Source organism: Triticum urartu, chromosome 5, assembly GCF_003073215.2.
Source record: "Triticum urartu cultivar G1812 chromosome 5, Tu2.1, whole genome shotgun sequence".
NCBI lineage: Eukaryota > Viridiplantae > Streptophyta > Magnoliopsida > Poales > Poaceae > Triticum > Triticum urartu.
The window spans coordinates 473,345,765-473,364,421 of record NC_053026.1 but is presented as its reverse complement, the minus strand read 5'-3'; positions in this window follow the sequence as shown (position 1 = coordinate 473,364,421).

Genomic DNA, 18,657 nt, shown 5'->3' with positions numbered 1-18,657 from the left:
TTACAGGGTTGCATTCTATGCCGCGTTCAGAGACCAGGAAGCCAAGGAGCTGGCCGGCTGGTACTCCGAAGACGCACTTCTCGGGGTTGAGCTTGATCTGGAATCGGCGCAGGTTCTCAAAGGTCTCCTTGAGGTCTTCCAGCAGTGTTCCACGCTTTTCTGTCTTCACCACCACATCGTCCACGTAGACGTGGGCGTTTCCCGAGTTGCTTGAGGAGGCACTTCTGCATGCAACGCTGAAAGGTGGCGCCGGCATTCCTCAAGCCGAACGTCATGGTGAGGTAGCAGAAGGCTCCAAACGGCGTGATGAAGGCGGTCTTCAGTCTGTCAGCCGGGTTCAGCTTGATCTGGTGATATCCTGAATATGCATCCAAAAAACTCAACAGCTCGCATCCGGCGGTGGAGTCTATCACCTGATCAATTCTTGGTAGAGCAAACGGGTCCTTGGGGCAGGCCTTGTTGAGGCTCGTGTAGTCAATACACATTCGCCACTGCTTGTTCTTCTTTCAGTACCAGGACCGGATTGGCTAGCCACTCTGGAAAGAATACTTCCATAATGAAGCCGGCTGCTAGGAGTCGGGCTATCTCTTCTCCGACAACTCTTCTCTTCTCTTCTGATAGGCGGCGCAGGGGCTGCCTGACCGGCTTTGCATCAGATCGGACATGTAACTTGTGCTCGGCGAATTCCGTCGGTACACCTGGCATGTCTTTGGGGGACCATGCGAAGATGTCCCGATTCTCACGGAGGAAATCGACGAGCTCGCCTTCCTATTTGCTGTCGAGGTTTGCGCCTACGACAGCGTACCTCTCTGGGTGCTCCGGATCCAAGGGTATCTTCTTTGTCTCCTTGGCCGGCTTGAACGAAACCCTCAGCCTCCGACTCCTTCGGGTTGGGCAACACCTCTGGCTGCTTGCCGGCCATCACCACAACCCGCTCAAGGAGCCGCTTCTCAGCTGCGATTACCAGGGACTCGGCTAGTCGACTCCTCTCAGCCGCACAGGTAGACAACTTCCGGTAGTTGCCAGCTACAGTCAGAATTCCCCTGGAACTGGGCATCTTCATTTTGAGGTAGGCGTAGTGGGGGACCGCCATGAACTTGGCCAAGGCGCGTCGGCCGAGTAGCGCATGGTATGGGCTCTCACGGTCCACCACCTCAAACCAAACTGACTCTCGGCGGAAGTGATCTTTTGTCTCCAAAGAGGACGTCCATCAGGACCTTGCCAATTGGTGAGCAGGAAAGCCCAGGAACAATACCGTGGAACACAGTCCGGCTGTTCTGAAGCTGTCTTTGTTTGATTCCTAATTTCTCCATGGTGTCCTTGTACAGGATATTGATGCTGCTGCCTCCGTCTATCAGAACTCGTGAGAAATGAGCAGCTTGTCTATCCGTGGAAAAGGTGGCATCCAGGACCAAGGCATAAGAGCCCGGACTCAGCATCACCTCTGGATGATCAGCCCTGCTCCAGCTGATAGGCTTTTCGGACCAGTGCATGAACTCTGGCGTCTCTGACGCTACTGCATTCACCTCGTGTCGCTGTAGCCGCCTGCTGCGTCGATCATCAGCCATACTGGTAAATACCACGTAGCCTCCATGTTCTTCGGGGTATTCGTCTTGTACTGCACCGACTGGTCTGACAGCCGGCCGCTGGGGCGGAGGCGGAGGCCGCTGCCCAGTAGGCGGGGGGGTAGGAGGCCGTCTCCCTTGGCGATCCTGGTGAGGCAGTGGCACTTTCGGGTGGTGTGATTCGACGGCTTCGCGCCGCTATGGAACTTGCAAGGTCCATCCAGAGTCTGCTCGTAGGAGAAGGCCGGCAACCAGTTGGGCTTGCCGCCTTTCTGTCGCTTGGGCGGAGGCTGCCCATCCGGCTGCTGGGCTTTGACTGTCGCAACCTGCCGGCTGCTGGAAGCCGGCTACGGGGCCTTGCGCTTGTGGTCGCTCTGCTGTTGCCGCCGACTGGCATCTCCCGCCGGAGTTCTTGGAGCTTGAGGGGCCACTTTGCCAGTTGCGCTAACTTGAATCTCCGCCTTCATGGAGGAGTCGGCCGTGGCGTACTTGTCTGCTATGATCAGCAGCTCGTCGAGGATTTCTGGCTTGTCGCAGAGGAGCTTGTGCTTGAGGAGTGTGCCTTCTCTGCACCCGGCGGTGAAGTACTCAATAGCCTGCACCTCGTGCACGCCCTCGCAGGAGTTCCGAAGCTCGGCCCAACGCGTGAGGTAGTCGCGAGTCGACTCGTCGGGACCTTGCATGCACAAGGATATCTGACGAGGCTTGGGAGGACGCTTGTATGTGTTGGTGAAGTTGCGGACGAAGGCTTTGGTGAAGTCGACCCAGCTGTTGATGCTGCGGGGCTTCAGGCTGTTCAGCCATGTCCGGGCCGTGCCCTGGAGCATGAGCGGAACGTATTTTACGGCGACATGCTTGTTGCCGTTTGCTATGCTGACAGCCGTGGAGTAGTCGACTAGCCAGTCTTCCGGCTTCACGGAGCCGGTGTACTTGGGCGTGTCTCTCGGGAGCGTGAACCCTTTGGGAAAGGGCTCGTCTCGAATGCGGGGCCCGAAACAAGGCGGACCCAACTCGTCTTCTTCTTCCAGCGCTAGGGATCGGTGAAGCCGGTCGATCCGGTGGCGGGCGTTGTTTTCCCCGACTCCCTCTCGGCGGCCAAGAGTCGGATGATCAACAGGCGGCAGGGAGACTCGCCTTTCCTTGCGAGGAGGAGGAGGCGGACAGTCGTCCCGTCGTTCCACTACTCTCGGGCGGCCATCTCGGTCGCGCTCTATGGTAATGTGAGTCCGACTGTGGCTGACAGTCGGATCCTTGTCCTTTCTTCCTCGGGCGCCGCCAGTCGGCGTCTGAGACGTCGCGCCTTGGTCTCGGCGAAGGTCGTCGTTTTGCCGATGCGGTGCCTCTGTGCGGCAGCCGGCCTCGTTCTGCGCAGCAGCCGCGTCGAGGAGCCGCTGGACTCGCTCCATCATCAAGCGGCGCTCTTCGCCATCGAAATTGTCCAGCTCGTTCGCCGCCGCCTGGGCGGCTCGAATGTTCTCCGCAGGTGTAGCGTACACAGGGTGACTTGCCCCGAACAGGTTGGCGATGGCTACGCCGCGTTGCTGGACCGTGCCAAGGCGGTTGGGCCCAACTGGGCTGGCGAGCCACCAACAGCGTGATCCATCTCTCGCTGGTAGGCTTCTGATAAGCGCCAGGGAGGAAAAGGGTTCCCGTCCAGAGCAGGTCTCCAGACGATGGCGCACTAGGCCCCATGGTGGGCGCCAAATGTCGGGGGTTGGGTGCGACATATGCCAAAGGATGGCTTATCATGGTGGGGGCGAGTAGAACATCGCCGGTGCCTAGAAACGGGATGAGTCGTAGACATGCACACCGGCGAATCTTACCCAGCTTCAGGGCTCTCCGGGGAGATAATACCCCTACTGCTGTTCTACGGGGTCTCCGCATGATAACTATGGCAAAGTGTTTACACGGTTGCTCCTTGAGCTGTTTCTAGAGGTAGGAGAGGGCAAGGCTAGCTCTCTCCCTCCTATATGATTTGGTCTAGAGCTAATGGATTCCAACCCTTTGCATGGGTGCCCTCGGGGTTTATATAGGCCTACCCCCCAGGGGTACAATGGTAATCTGGCTGGACGCGGGCCCAGCCGTCAGTGCCTCCGGCCTCTGTCTTCTCCGCCGACTACTGGGGCCCGCCGACTGGTGGGCCCCGCCGACTGGCTAGGTACGGAGCCGACAGGCCGCGTCCGCCGCGGGCGGGTCTTGCCGGCTGCTGATTACTGTAGCCATGCTTCTGATGACGCGGGCTTGGTCATGGATTCGTGGCAACAGCCCCGCCGCCTGGCGGGCGATCACTATTGCCACTCTCTGTCACATATGATTAATGGCGCGTGGGCCACGGGGGAGGAGTCGGCCGACTCTCGGGGGCCGACTCCCGACGGGTCCAACTTGTGGTGCACTTGTCGTCTTCCGGGATCCCGCTGGCCGGTGGGACCTGCCGTCCAAAGGTTGTACAGACAAGCCGTCATGGGCGCAGGATTCGGTCCACCGGTGCTGATGTCAGGGCCAGCATGGCTACAGTGCCACGCCGCACGGAGATCTCTACGGGTACGGCGTACTGTGGCCATGCCTGCCTTTGGAAAGGGGTGGGAGTGGGCTTGACTGTAGCCACTCCCCGTCCCGTCCCTCTTGATGAGGGCATGGGGTTTGTTGGAGTCGCGGGCCGAGTCCCCAAAGCCGGCTTCTCTAGAAGTCGCTAGTCAGGAGTCGGCTTATCCTGAAGTCGTCCCCGGTACTCGGCTGTGAGTGGGCAGTCGGTTGCCTTGCCGCCGACTTCTCAAAAGGCGGCTCTTCGTCTTGGGGTCTTGAGGGGCGCAGCCTGCCCCGATGTCTTGAAAGGTTCTGGGGCTCGGGTTAGCCTACCTGTGGCCCATTACTCCGACAATCATTGTCCCAGGTAATAACCAGACTGCCTTTATGTGCAAGTGGTGGAGGCTCCGGTGGCTAGCCGGACTGATGGGTATGCCAAACTAAAGCGGCAGCTGGATGCGGCAGATGCCGACATCGTGCTTATCAACAAGTGGCTTGCTGAGGCATAGGGTGAGTGGCCTTTCTAGTGATCGTCACATAATAAGAGCAGAATGATGCCAGTATCTTTAATATGTTGTGACTGCAGATGGAGCGGCCACCGTGGAGACCCTTCGGGCAGAGCTTGCCCAAGCCAAGGAGCAAGCAAGGAGTAGCAATGCGGCTGCTTTGCAAGCGGCCGAAGAGTTAAGGGCCGAACAGGCCGCACATTGCGAGAGCAAAGAGAAAATGGCCAAGATGGCTGTAAAGTTAAAAGATGCTGCCGACCATTGCCAGCTTCTTGAAGAAGAAAAACGGGCGAAGGCGACGGACCTGGAAAAGGCCACGATGGCGACCAAAGACACCCGCTCTGCTATGAGAGCGAAAAAGGAGGAGCTGCGTCAAGCCGGGGATATCGTGGCTGGGAAACCCTTTATGCTGCGGAGGAAGTTTGGAGATCCTCGGTATGCCCCTCTGGACCGGCTGTGGAGTTCGGCGGATGCATATCTGGACTTGGCGGCGAGTGCTGTCGATGCGGCCGAATACTTCCGAGATCAGACAGATTGTGAAGTGGACTAGCTATTCTGGTCACAATTTAACGTTCCAGAGCGTCCGCTTCCATTGACTGATCGGCTTGCCGAATGGGCCGAGCTGAATAGATTGTTTGGACTCGCCATGAGGTCTGTTGTGGATCATTTGTGGCCGGAAAGGCCAAAGCCGAACAGCTATTTTAGTTTGGTGCAGCAGTTCCTTTGTGCGGTGCGCGCATTAATGCGATGAAGAGGTCGGCATGCATAGAAGGCTCGCAAATGGCCCTTGCCCGTGTCAAACGTACTGGGCGGAGATGGATGCCACCACTGTTGTGGCGCAGGGTTCGGCCATAGGCCGAGTGGATGCCGAGCACTATTTTGAAGAAGTTCTTGAAGGCGCTCGTTCGATAGAGGCCCAGTGCTCGAAGAATATTATGTTTGAGTGACATGTATTCCCATTGTAAAAACAATGTTTTATTAAGTTTATCAAGGCTGTATTTATACTTTTGCCTGAAAGTATTATGATGCCTCCTATGGGGCCGTTTATGTATATATGTATATAACCTGAAAGATTGCAGTCGTCGGCTTCAGCCCCCACGCATATACTGTGGGGGTGTTCGCAGAAGACGCATGTTCACACTTGATCCAACATCTTGGTCCATTAAGGAGGTGATAGCGCAGCGAACTAGGCAACCGGACTATAATGCTTTAACACTTTCACTTAGCCAGAGGAGTTTGACAGTGGGGCTACTATATAGCCCCTGGTGGCTCCGCACTCATCCGAATTCGGGGTGCGTACATGCCTGACCGGGAAACGGCCCTTCGTTAAGGCGGAGGAATCCCGAAGATTCCGATAGGTCATCGAGTGGTTGACCAGTCTCACGCTATATCATGACAGTCAGTTTTCGGCTTTCTCTACTGAGGTGCTCGTCCGGATGAACCAGGGCACAATCGCAGTAGTTTTCCTGGTGCCGCCTTAGCCGATAGAGCGGAACGTAAGGCAGCAAAACATAGGAGCCGGGCAAACCCAACATTTGACCAAAGACATGACTCAGAGCTGATGCATATAAGGCCAAACTCGCGACGCCGAACACTCCCTAAGGTATTCGGTCTTTATGGTGTAAACCGGGCCTAAACAGTGCCCTTTGTAATAAGCCCCTGGTGTCTAGGTACGTGCAATATTCTGACGTGGCCACATGCCAATACGTCAGCATCCTTCTCAATTGTACTGAGAATCCGAGGGATGTGTAGCAACAAGAGACAGTAAAAAGGTTTACGTAGGGTCTTAATCTAAAAAGAATCCTTGGGACGGGTCCCTGCTGCACGTCTACGCCTGTGTCTCCATTGTGCCGTATTCTAGATGGGTGTAGCACGATGGTCATCTGTAAAAGAGAGGAACTTAGTTGAAAAGTTGTCGTGCAAAAGGTAAGTTATATTAAATAAACAAGATATAGTTCAAAATGAGTAAAGTTGAGCCTGATTGCCACTTGTGCGCGCGTTGAGCCCCTTGTATTGTAATAGGGGTATAGCCATCAAACCTGTATCAATTACATATAGCTGCACCGGACTCGTCCAACCGTGTCCATGGTCTTAATGACCTGTCAGATGTTTTAGTTGGTGAGGCCGTTTAGTGTGCGGCTGCCAAGGCAGCCGCACGATCTTCCGCGCACAAGGAGCGCTCAATATTTCCATTTACTGTAATGATGCCACGTGGACCGGGCATCTTAAGCATGAGGGAAGCGTAATGCGGTATTGCATTAAAGCGAGTGAAAGCTTCTCGTCTGAGTAGTGCTTGATAGCCACTTTGGAACAGAGCGATATGGAAGGTTAAATTTTCGCTGCGGAAGTTATCGGGGAAGCCGAATGTAACCTCTAGTAGCAGGGAGCCCATGCAATGGGCCTGGCGTTACTCCTTTAAAGGTAGTATTGCTGCGGCTAATTTTTGTTGGGTCTATCCCCATTTTGCGTACTGTGTCCTGATATATCAGGTTTAGACTGCTGCCACCGTCCATCAGGACTCGTGTGAAGTGGTATTCGTCAATTATTGGGTCTAATACCAAGGCAGCCCTTCCTGCACGCCGGATACTTGTCGAGTAATCTCGATGGTCGAAGGTGACCGGTTGGAACGACCAATGGCAGGACTTGGCGGTGATAGGCTCTGGGGCATGTGTCTCTAGGAGTGCCGCTTTGTTTCTCCCCTTTGTTACGTGTAACACGTTTACTGTTTTAACTTCGGGTGGGAATTTCTTTTGTTCCCCAGTGCTTTGCTTGTGAGGCTCGTCCTCGTCTTCACTTGGTGTATCCTGCCCCTTGTGTTCGGCGTTGAGCTTGCCGGACTGCTTGAAGACCCAACATTCTGTATGGGTATGATTTGCAGGTTTATCGGGGGTGCTATGGATCTGACATATTTGGTCCAGAATCTTGTTTAGGCTGGACAGTTCGTCTATGTTGCCTTTGGGGGCAGCTTTTGCTGACCTAGTCGAGAGCTTTTGAATCCGGCGTTTACCGATGTGCTCTTCGGGCTGTCTTCTTTATTCCGGCGCTTGTTTTTGCTGCGTCATGATTTCTCGTTTCCGTCCCTGACTTCGGATGTACTTGGGTCGCTGGTGCTGCATCGGGCTAACCAGCTGTCCTCGCCCGCGCAAAAGCGGGTCATGAGGATTGTTAATGCTGCCATTGTTCTCGGTTTTTCTTGGCCGAGGTGTCTGGCAAGCCATTCGTCTTGAACGCTGTGCTTGAAAGCTGCTAAGGCTTCGGCGTCCGGACAGTCGACTATTTGGTTCTTTTTAGTGAGGAACCTGTTCCAAAGCTTTCGAGCTGACTCTCCGGGCTGTTGAGTTATATGACTTAAATTGTCTGCATCAGGTGGTCGGACATAGGTCCCTTGAAAATTTTCCCGAAAGGCGTCTTCGAGCTCTTCCCATCTTCCAATGGAGTTTTCAGGGAGGCTTTTAAGACAGTGCCGAGCTGGCCCTTTGAGCTTGAGGGGTAAGTACTTGATGGCGTGGAGATCGTCTCCTCGAGCCATATGGATATGGAGGATGTAGTCCTCAATCCAGACCCCAGGGTCTGTCGTTCCATCGTACGCCTCTATGTTTGCGGGTTTGAATCCCTCTGGAAATTCATGGTCCAGCACCTCATCGGTGAAACATAGGGGGTGTGAGGAACCACTTTATTTGGGTGTACTTGGGTATTGGGATGTTTGTTGTGTTGCATTGTGTGCTGGAGCGCGCTTGAGTGGCCCGTAGATGGATCTGGTTGCGTCGTACTTTTGATGTGTGTCCTCACGTGGATCGCGTACCGGCTTATGTGCGGCGTCGTTTGCCGTTCTATGTTGGCCACGAGGTCGTCTATCCGACTGGATGGCCGTTTTGTTTTTTGATTGCGGGGGATCTAAGGCCTCCTCATCGAATTCAGGTAGCAGCTTTCGCTTCGGGTAGCTCTTGGTGTGGCGATTACCGCCGTACTTCGCGGCAGTGTTGAGTAATTCACTCCATCTGATTCTAAGTGTGTCTTGTGCAGCCCTGAGCCTTTGCTTCTGATAAGGACCGAACCTCGTGGCGAGATCTGATCTGTTGTTGCGGCCCGACCTTTCACGACACTCCACCTTCAGTAGCAGTAGCCTCTCGCCCGCGCACGCATGTACATGAAGTAGAGGGTTTGAACCTTGCGGCTCGGCACGAGAGAAACAATCTGGAAGATGATACCTCACGCGCAAAACAATTTCCTCAAGAAATCGCAACAAAGAGGTTTTCTAAAGTTACCTCAAAAACTTGATACGGGTGTCTACCCTCGAAAACACATCTCTATTTCATATAAAATTATAACCTCCCCTTTACAATGGCCGAACTATGGCTATTTATACAAGCATAGCTGACTCGTACATGGTTTGTCCAACACGCTAACCAGACTCCTAATCCAAAGGGAAAACAATGACCTACTAAAACATAACGACGGACTTGATTAAATCTTAGGAAACAAAAACAAAAACAACTAGTACGACTTCTTATTTGGTGTACGTCATCTTCGGGTCTACTTACAGGTGGCCCCCAGCCGATGGTCTTCAAGGAAAGATAGCTCCACGAACTGTTAGATCCAGATGATGCATGGCCGTACTTCTCTTTGCATGGCAGGAATATAAATAAGAATCCTAGCTGCACCTTTTTCCTTTCAAACCAATGAACTGAAACTCTATCTCTCCAACTAGAATCCCACGTATACTCATCTTTACGTACATCTTTGTTACTTGGATATGCATGGCTCAATGGTTGGAGGAAGTGCCCACGTCGCTCCTTTTCCTCAAGAAACAAATCAACATGTTCAACAGCCAACGCCTTGGCTGTCTCGTCATCTTCACTTAACTGAAAATAATTAGGAGTGTAAATATTTCGCCTTTTTGATCCCACCACATCCTCAGCATCACCCATGTTCGTATCATCCTCTTCTCCTTGAATCAAAACCGTCCTTGGTTTTGAATCAATCTCATCAATAATATCTTTATGTGCAGACTGAACAGCGGCCGTAATTCTTTTAGCATCTTCGACCTTTTTCTTTACTTGTGATGCAGCTTGAGCAATATCTCGCTTCTGACGATCCGTCTTATACTGATCAAAAGTGTATGTGTCAAGTGGTACATATTGTCCTCCGTGAACAAAAGAAAATTATCCAACTGAATGATATGTTAATTGTATTTTATCAGCCCATGGTTTTCCTAATAGCAACGAACATGTATGCATGTGCATAGGAAGCACATCACACATGACCTGATCACCATATCCACATAAAGTAAACCATACCTCGACGCGATGCATAATCTTGACAAACTTATCCTTCCACCAAAACTCGTATGGTTCTGGATGTTCAATCAAAGGCAGGTGCAAAGCATCAACCATAGTCTGACTCACCAAATTCATACTGGAATAGCAATTCATCAACGTTGCACAACTCGCCGGTCCGACGCGCACACGCGTAAAGCATTGGTACCAAGGCAATGCACGCAATGGATCCTTCTCCACTGCCATCATTATTTGTGAACTACAATCTTTTCTCATGATAAAAAAATACCCATCGTGACTCGAACAAACCAACTGTACCATGAACAACCTTGGTCTGAATACCACCTGATAAGGACAGAACCTCGTGGCGAGATCCGATCTGTTGTTGCGGCCCGACCTTTCACGACACGCCACCTTCAGTAGCAGTAGCCTCTCCCCGCGCACCCATGTACACGAAGTAGAGGGTTTGAACCTTGCGGCTCGGCACGAGAGAAACAATCTGGAAGACGATACCTCATGCGCAAAACAATTTCCTCAAGAAATCGCAACAAAGAGGTTTTCTAAAGTTACCTCAAAAACTTGATACGGGTGTCTACCCTCGAAAACACATCTCTATTTAATATAAAATTATAACCTCCCCTTTACAATGGCCGGACTATGGCTATTTATACAAGCATAGCCGACTCATACATGGTTTGTCCAACACGCTAACCAGACTCCTAATCCAAAGGGAAAACAATGACCTACCAAAACATAATGACGGACTTGATTAAATCTTAGGAAACAAAAACAAAAACAACTAGTACGACTTCTTATTTGGTGTACGTCATCTTCGGGTCTGCTTCCAGGTGGCCCCCAGCCGATGGTCTTCAAGGAAAGGTAGCTCCACGAACTGTTAGATCCAGATGATGCATGGTCGTACTTCTCTTTGCATGGCAGGAATATAAATAAGAATCCTAGATGCACCTTTTTCCTTTCAAACCAATGAACTGAAACTCTATCTCTCCAACTAGAATCCCACGTATACTCATCTATACATACATCTTTGTTACTTGGATATGCATGGCTCAATGGTTGGAGGAAGTGCTCACGTCGCTCCTTTTCCTCAAGAAACAAATCAACATGTTCAACAGCCAACGCCTTGGCTGTCTCGTCATCTTCACTTAACTGAAAAATAATTAGGAGTGTAAATATTTTGCCTTTTTGATCCCACCACATCCTCAGCATCACCCATGTTTGTATCAGCTTCTGCTTTTTCAGACTCCTCACAGTGGCAACCAGCCTTTGATGGGCATTCTGTTGCTCCGGGTGCCTGTCCGGTGTGATGTCGTCCGGACTGTTATCTTCGACGGGGTCAGGTTGTTCGGTTTGATTCTCCGTGTTGCCCTGGTCGGGCGATGGTTCACCCTGCTCTATCGCTGGGTCTATATGACCGATGTTTCTACCGAGGCAGGATTTCGAGCGGCGCTTACGCCGCCGCTTTGACTTCTTCTCGAGGGAGCAACCCTTTGCTGCGTCCTTCTGTTCCTCGTCGTCGTTTTCTTTGGGTGTGTCCACCATGTATACATCATATGATAGAGTGGGCGTCGAGTGCCCTGTGGGCAGTGGTTCCTGTTCGTCTCCTGCATCGTCGTCCATACCGTCGATGTCTTCACAGTCGAAGTCGAGCATGTCGGTCAAATCGTCGACAGTGGCTACTAAGTGGGTGGTGGGTGGGCAGCGAATTTCTTCGTCATCCGCATCCCAATCCTGCCAAACATAGTTCGGCCCAGACTCTCCTGCCAGGGAGAGAGACCTTAATGAGTTCAGTATGTCGCCGAAGGGCGAGTGCTGAAAAGATATGCGCGGAGGTGAACTCCATGTTCGGCGCCCAGTTGGATTCGATAGGCACGGGCGCAGGCGGCTCGGAGTCCGTGGCCGAGGAAGAATCCGGTAGTTCGGCGTCACGGCTCCCGTGAAGGGTAAGGTCGATATTCGGCTCGATCGCCGATGAGAGTGCGGCCTCCGTGGCGGGGTCTATCCACCCGTCCATGGATGGCGCACTTGGCTTCGAATTGAGGGTCGGAGCGGTTGCCTGAACACTGTCCGATGGTAGAGCTAAATCATGCTCATCGTGATTGTGCGGCGCTCTTGGCAAGGGCTTGAATCCGTCGAAGATCGAGTCTCCACGAATGGCGGCCGTGTAGTTTAAGCTTCCGAACCGGACCTGCTGGCCAGGGGCGTAACTCTCGATCTGCTCCAGATGGCCAAGCGAGTTGGCCCGCAGGACGAAGCCGCCGAATACAAGGATCTGTCCAGGGAGAAAAGTCTCACCCTAGACTGCAGCGCTATCGATGATCGAAGGAGCCATCTAGCCTAATGACGATGACATAGAGGAACTCTCAATTAAAGCACCAATGTCGGTGTCAAAACCAGCGGATCTCGGGTAGGGGGTCCCGAACTGTGCGTCTAAGGCGGAAGGTAACAAGAGGCATGGGACACGATGTTTTACCCAGGTTCGGGCCCTCTTGATGGAGGTAAAACCCTACATCCTGCTTGATTTATTCTTGATAATATGAGTAGTACAAGAGTTGATCTACCACGAGATCGAAGAGGCTAAACCCTAGAAGCTAGCCTATGGTATGATTGTATGTTGTCCTACGGACTAAAACCCTCCGGTTTATATAGACACCGGAAGGGGCTAGGGTTACACAAGGTCGGTTACAAAGGAGGAGATACACATATCCATATTGCCTAGCTTGCCTTCCACGCCAAGTAGAGTCCCATCCGGACACGGGACGAAGTCTTAAATCTCGTATCTTCATAGTCCAACAATCCGGCCAAAGGATATAGTACGGTTGTCTGGAGACCCCCTAATCCAGGACTCCCTCAGGTATCTTCATACCTAGTTCAATCTCGTTACCGGAAAGTCTCTTTACTCATTCTGTAATACATCATCCCGCAACTAACTCATTGGTCACTTTGCTTGCAAGGCTTCTTATGATGTGTATTACCGAGAGGGCCCAGAGATACCTCTCCGATACTCGGAGTGACAAATCCTAATCTTGATCTATGCCAACCTAAAAAACACCTTCGGAGATACCTATAGAGCATCTTTATAATCACCCAGTTACGTTGTGACATTTGATAGCACACAAGGTATTCCTCTGGTATCCGGGAGTTGCATAATCTCATAGTCAAAGGAATATGTATTTGACATGAAGAAAGCAATAGCAATAAAACTGAACGACCAATATGCTAAGCTAATGGATGGGTCATGTCCATCACATCATTCTCCTAATGATGTGATCCTGTTATCAAATGACAACTCATGTCCATGGTTAGGAAACCTTAACCATCTTTGATCAACGAGCTAGTCAAGTAGAGGCTCACTAGGGACATGGTGTTTGTCTATGTATTCACACATGTATTAAGGTTTCCGATCAATAAAAAAATAAAATAAAAACTTTATTATTGCCTCTAGGGCATATTTCCTTCATAGGTGGCTCGTCGCCACCCCCTTCGCCTTCTGTCCTCCTCCTGAAGCTTCTAGTATCTCCTATGTCAAGAAAAAAATCGTCAAAAAGTTTCGTGGCATTTGGACTTCGTTTGATACTGATTTCCCGAAAAACCAAAATAGGCAAACAAAACAACAATTGGCACTTGGCACTAAGTTAATAGGTTAGTCTCAAAAAATGATATATAATTGCATTTAAAACATCCAAGATTGATACTATAATAGCAAGGAACAATAAAAAATTATAGATACGTTGGAGACGTATCATGAGCTGCGTTGTGATTTTCCCCGAATAGTAAGGGTGAAGCGGTACAATAAAGATAAGTATTTCCCTTAGTGAGAACCAAGGTTTATCCAACCAATAGGAGAATCACACAAATCCTCATGAACAACATTGTACCTGCACACACAAAAGCAAGTACTTGCACCCAACGCGGGCAAGAGGGTTGTCAATCCCCTTGAACTCGTTACTTGCATGGTCAAATCTTGTATAGGTAGATAGATAAATTGCAGAACAAAATAAAAGTAAATTAAATGCAGCAACGTATTTTTGGTTTTTATAATACGGTTAAAGTAGACCCAGTGGCCATAGTTTTCACTAGAGTTTTCTCTCTCGAACACATAGCATACGGTGGGTAAACAAATTACTGTTGGGCAGTTGATAGAAAAGCGCATAGTTATGACGTATTCAGGACAATTGTCATGTATATAGGCATCACGTCCATGACAAGTAGACCAACTCGGATACATCTCCAACGTATATATCATTTTTGCTTGTTCCATGCTATTATATTATCATTCTTGGATGTTTTACAATCATTTTATAGCAACTTTATATCATTTTTTGGGATTGACCTATTGACATAGTGCCCAGTGCCAGTTGTTTTTTTGCTTGTTTTTTACTTCACAGAAAATCAATACCAAATGGAGTCCAAATGCAGTGAAAGTTTTTGGAGAATTTTTCTGGACCAGAAGACACCTGATGGGCCAAAGAAGTACCAAAGGGGGGCTCCGAGGGGAGCACAACCCACCAGGGTGTGCTAGGAGGCCCAGGCACGCTTAGGTAGGTTGTGCCCACCTCGGTGGCCTCCTGCACCACCTCTTTGCCCTATAAATCCCCAAATATTCCGGAAACCCTGAGGGAGTCGACGAAACACAATTCTAGCCGCCGCAAGTTCCAGAACCATGAGATCCAATCTAGACACCATCACGGAGGGGTTCGTCATCCTCATTGGTGCCTCTCTGATGATGTGTGAGTAGTTCATCATAGACCTACAGGTCCGTAGGCAGTAGCTAGATGGCTTCCTCTCTCTCTTTTGATTCTCAATACAATGGTCTCTTGGAGATCTATTTGATGTTACTCTTTTTGTGGTGTGATTGTTGGGATCCGATGAACTTTGAGTTTATGATCAGATCTATATCCATAAATATTATTTGAGTCCTCTTTTGATCTCTTATATGCATGATAATTTATAGCCTCGTATTTCTTCTTCGAATCTTTGGTCTAGTTAGGTAAACTAGATCGATTTTTCTTGCTATGGGAAGAGGTTCTTTGTGATGGGTTCGATCGTGTGGTGTTCTTTCCTATTGATAGAAGGGGCAGGAAGACACGCATGTATCGTTGCTACTAAGGATAAAAAGATGGGGGATAGTCCTACATGGATAGATCTCGTCTACATCATGTCATCGTTCTTATTGCATTACTCCGTTTTTCCATGAATTTAATACACTAGATGCATACTGGATAGTGGTCAATGTGTGGAGTAATAGTAGTAGATGCAGGCAGAAGTCGGTCTACTAATCTTTGACATGATGCCTATATATTGATCATTGCCTTGGATATCATCATAATTACTCGATCTTCTATCAACTGCCTAATAGTAATTTGTTTACCCACCGTGTGCTATTTCTTGAGAGAAGCTAGTAGTGAAATCTATGCCCCCCGGGTCTATTCTTTATCATATTTGCTTTCCGATCTATTATTTGCCACTATTGTTTTCAGACCTATTATTCCAAAAACCCAAAACTACATTGCTGCTCTTTTTTATTACTTCTTTTATTTCATGTTTTATCGAGAGCTGTTTATCCAATCTACCACAAATTATTCGATCTTCTTACCGTGGAGGGATTGACAACCCCTCTTACGCGTCGGGTTTCAAGTATTTGTTGTTTGTATGCAGGTACCGTTTACACAATGTTGCTTGGTTCTCCTACTGGATTGATACCTTGGTTTCATAACCGAGGGAAATACCTACCGTAGATGTGTTGAATCATCCATTCCTCTTTGGGGAAATACCAATGTAGCTTCAAGCGACATCACACTCATGCCTGCATCTACTACTATTACTCCACCAATCGACCACTATCCAGCATGCATCTATGGTATTAAATTCATGACAAAAAGAGTAACGCCTTAAGAAAGATGACATGATGTAGACAAAGTAAACGCAATCAATATGAATAATCCCATCATTTACCCTTAATAGCTTTAATACAATATGTGCCCCGCTACCCCTTCTGTCACTGAGTGAGGACACCACAAGATTGAACCCATTACAAAGTACCTCTCCCACTGAAGATAAATCAATCTAGTTGGACAAACCAAACGGATAGATCAGAGAGAAATAAAATGCTATAACAATCATGCATAATATAGTTCATAAAAGACTCAATTACTTTCAATGAATAATCTGATCATAAACCCACAATTCATCGGATCCCAACAAACACTTCGCAAAAGAAGATTACATCGGATAGAACTCCAAGAAGATTGAGGATAACATGGTATTGAAGATCAAAGAAAGAGAAGAGGACATCTAGCTACTAGCTATGGACCCACAGGTCTGTGGTAAACTACTCACGCATCATCGGAAGGCAGCAAGGATGATGTAGAAGCCCTCCGTGATCGATTCCCCCTCTAGCAGAGTACCAGAAAAGGACTCCAGATGGGATCACGGCAGAACAGAAGCTTGCGGCGGCAGAAATGTGTTTCAGGTGGCTCTCTGTCGGTTTGGGAATATATGTGAATTTATAGAGGTGGAATTAGGTCAAATGGAGCTACGTGGGGCCCATAAGCTCAGGGGTGTGCTTACCCCCTAGGATGCACCCTGTGAGCTCGTGGCTCTCCCGTAAGTCTTTTAGGCTCCTCTCGAACCATCTAGGGTCCCTTCTGGTCCAAAAAAATCACCGTAAAGTTTCATCGTGTTTGGACTTCGTTATTGATTTTCTGAAAAAGCCAAAAACAAGCAAAAAATAGGAACTAGCATTGGGCATTGGGTTAATAGGTTAGTCCCAAAAAATGATATAAAATAGCATATAAATGCATATAAAACATCAAAGATTGAATAGCATGAAACAATAAAAAAATTATAGATATGTTGGGGACGTATCAGCCACCTTGGCCCCACCTCCAATCCAGGGGGTCGACAGCCTAGGGGGGATTCTTGCCCCCCAAAGCTCCTGGTGCCCCTCCTTGTTTAGGGTTTCTCCTCCCCAGCCGCATGGGCCCTTGGGGGCTGGTGCGCATGGCCCATGTAGGCTAGGTGCCACCCCTCAGTCCATGCAGGCCTCTGGGATAGGTGGGCCCCAATGGTGGACCTCCAGAACCCTTCGAAACTCCCCGATACAAATTTCGGAAAAATCAAACTTTTTCCGGAACCCCGAAAACCACTTTCCTTATATGAAACTTTACCTATGGACTATTCTGAAGCTCCTCGTGATGTCCCGAATCCCATCCGAAACTCCAAACTATCTTCGGTCTCACCATTTATGAATATACCATTACTACCCCTAGCATTATCGAACATTAAGTGTGTGACCCTATGGGTTCAAGAACATACAGACATGACTGAGACACTTCTAAGGTCAATAATCAATAGCGGGACCTGGATGCCCATAATGACTCCCATGTATTCATTGAAGGTCTTTATCGATTTGAACCACAATGTCGAGGATTCAAATAATCCCATATTCCATTCCCTTTGTCTCACGATATTTTACTTGCCCGAGATTCGGTCATCGGTATCACCATACCTAGTTCAATCTCGTTCCCGCCAAGTTCTCTTTACTCGTTCTGTAATACAATATCCCTGTGATTAAACACTTTAGTCACATGCTTGCAAGCTACTTAGGATGTCGTATTACTTAGAGGCCCTAGAGATATCTCTCTCACACATGGAGTGACAAATTCCAGTCTCGATCCATGCAACTCAACTAGTACCTTCCGAAATACCTATGAGCACATTTATGATCACACAGATGCGAAGTGATGTTTGATACCCACAAAGCATTCTTCCAGTATTAGGGAGTGGCACAATATCATGGTCCATGGAACAGATACATGACATTACTAAAGCTATAGCAATTAAACTAAGTGACACGATCAAATGCTAATTATGATTGGCTTTGTCCATCACATCATTCTCCTAATGATGTGATCTCATTATTAAATGACAACACATGTCTATGGTTAGGAAACCTTAACCATCTTTAATCAATGAGTTAGTCTAGTAGACGCTTACTAGGGACACGGTGTTTGTTTATGTATCCAAACATGTATTTGAGTTTCCGGTTAATACGATTATAGCATGAAGAATAAACACTTATTAAGAACATGGAAATATGATAATAACATCTTTATTATTGCCTCTAAGCCATATTTCCAATAGAAATTACTTCTTCAGTTCTGCGTGTAGACTTTGTAATTCCAATCCTTCCAACCCCTTTACTCCATCGGGGGAAAACCAGTGTTTTAAATAGCAGGCTATGGCATATAGCAGCAACCCTTAAAAACTACTATAGCTAGGCTATAGCGGCAAATTGTACATGAAATCATTTAGCGGCAACATGCTCAAACAGTTATAGCGGGGCTATAGCCGACTATTTAAAACTATGGGAAAAACCAAAACTCCTTGCACACTCCAATTCAGTCGATGATTTTTTCTCATTTTTGCTGAATTTTCTTCTAAATCGATGAACTGTTTGTTCGAAATCGGTGAACTATTTTCAAAATCGATGAAATTTTTCAAATTTGATGAACTTTTTTGAATTCAATGATCTTTTTTCGAGTTTTGTGAACTTTTTTCTAATTCGGTGAACTTTTTTAAAAAACGATTAACTTTTTTTCAAATTTGACAAACATTTTTCAAAATCGCGGAACCATTTTATCAAAATTGATGAACCTTTCTCAAATTCAATGAACAGTTTTCAAATTTGATTATTTTTCTAATTTGATGAACTTTTCTTTTTTTTGCGAGAATATTTCTGATCTATTCATCTTTAAACATGGAAGT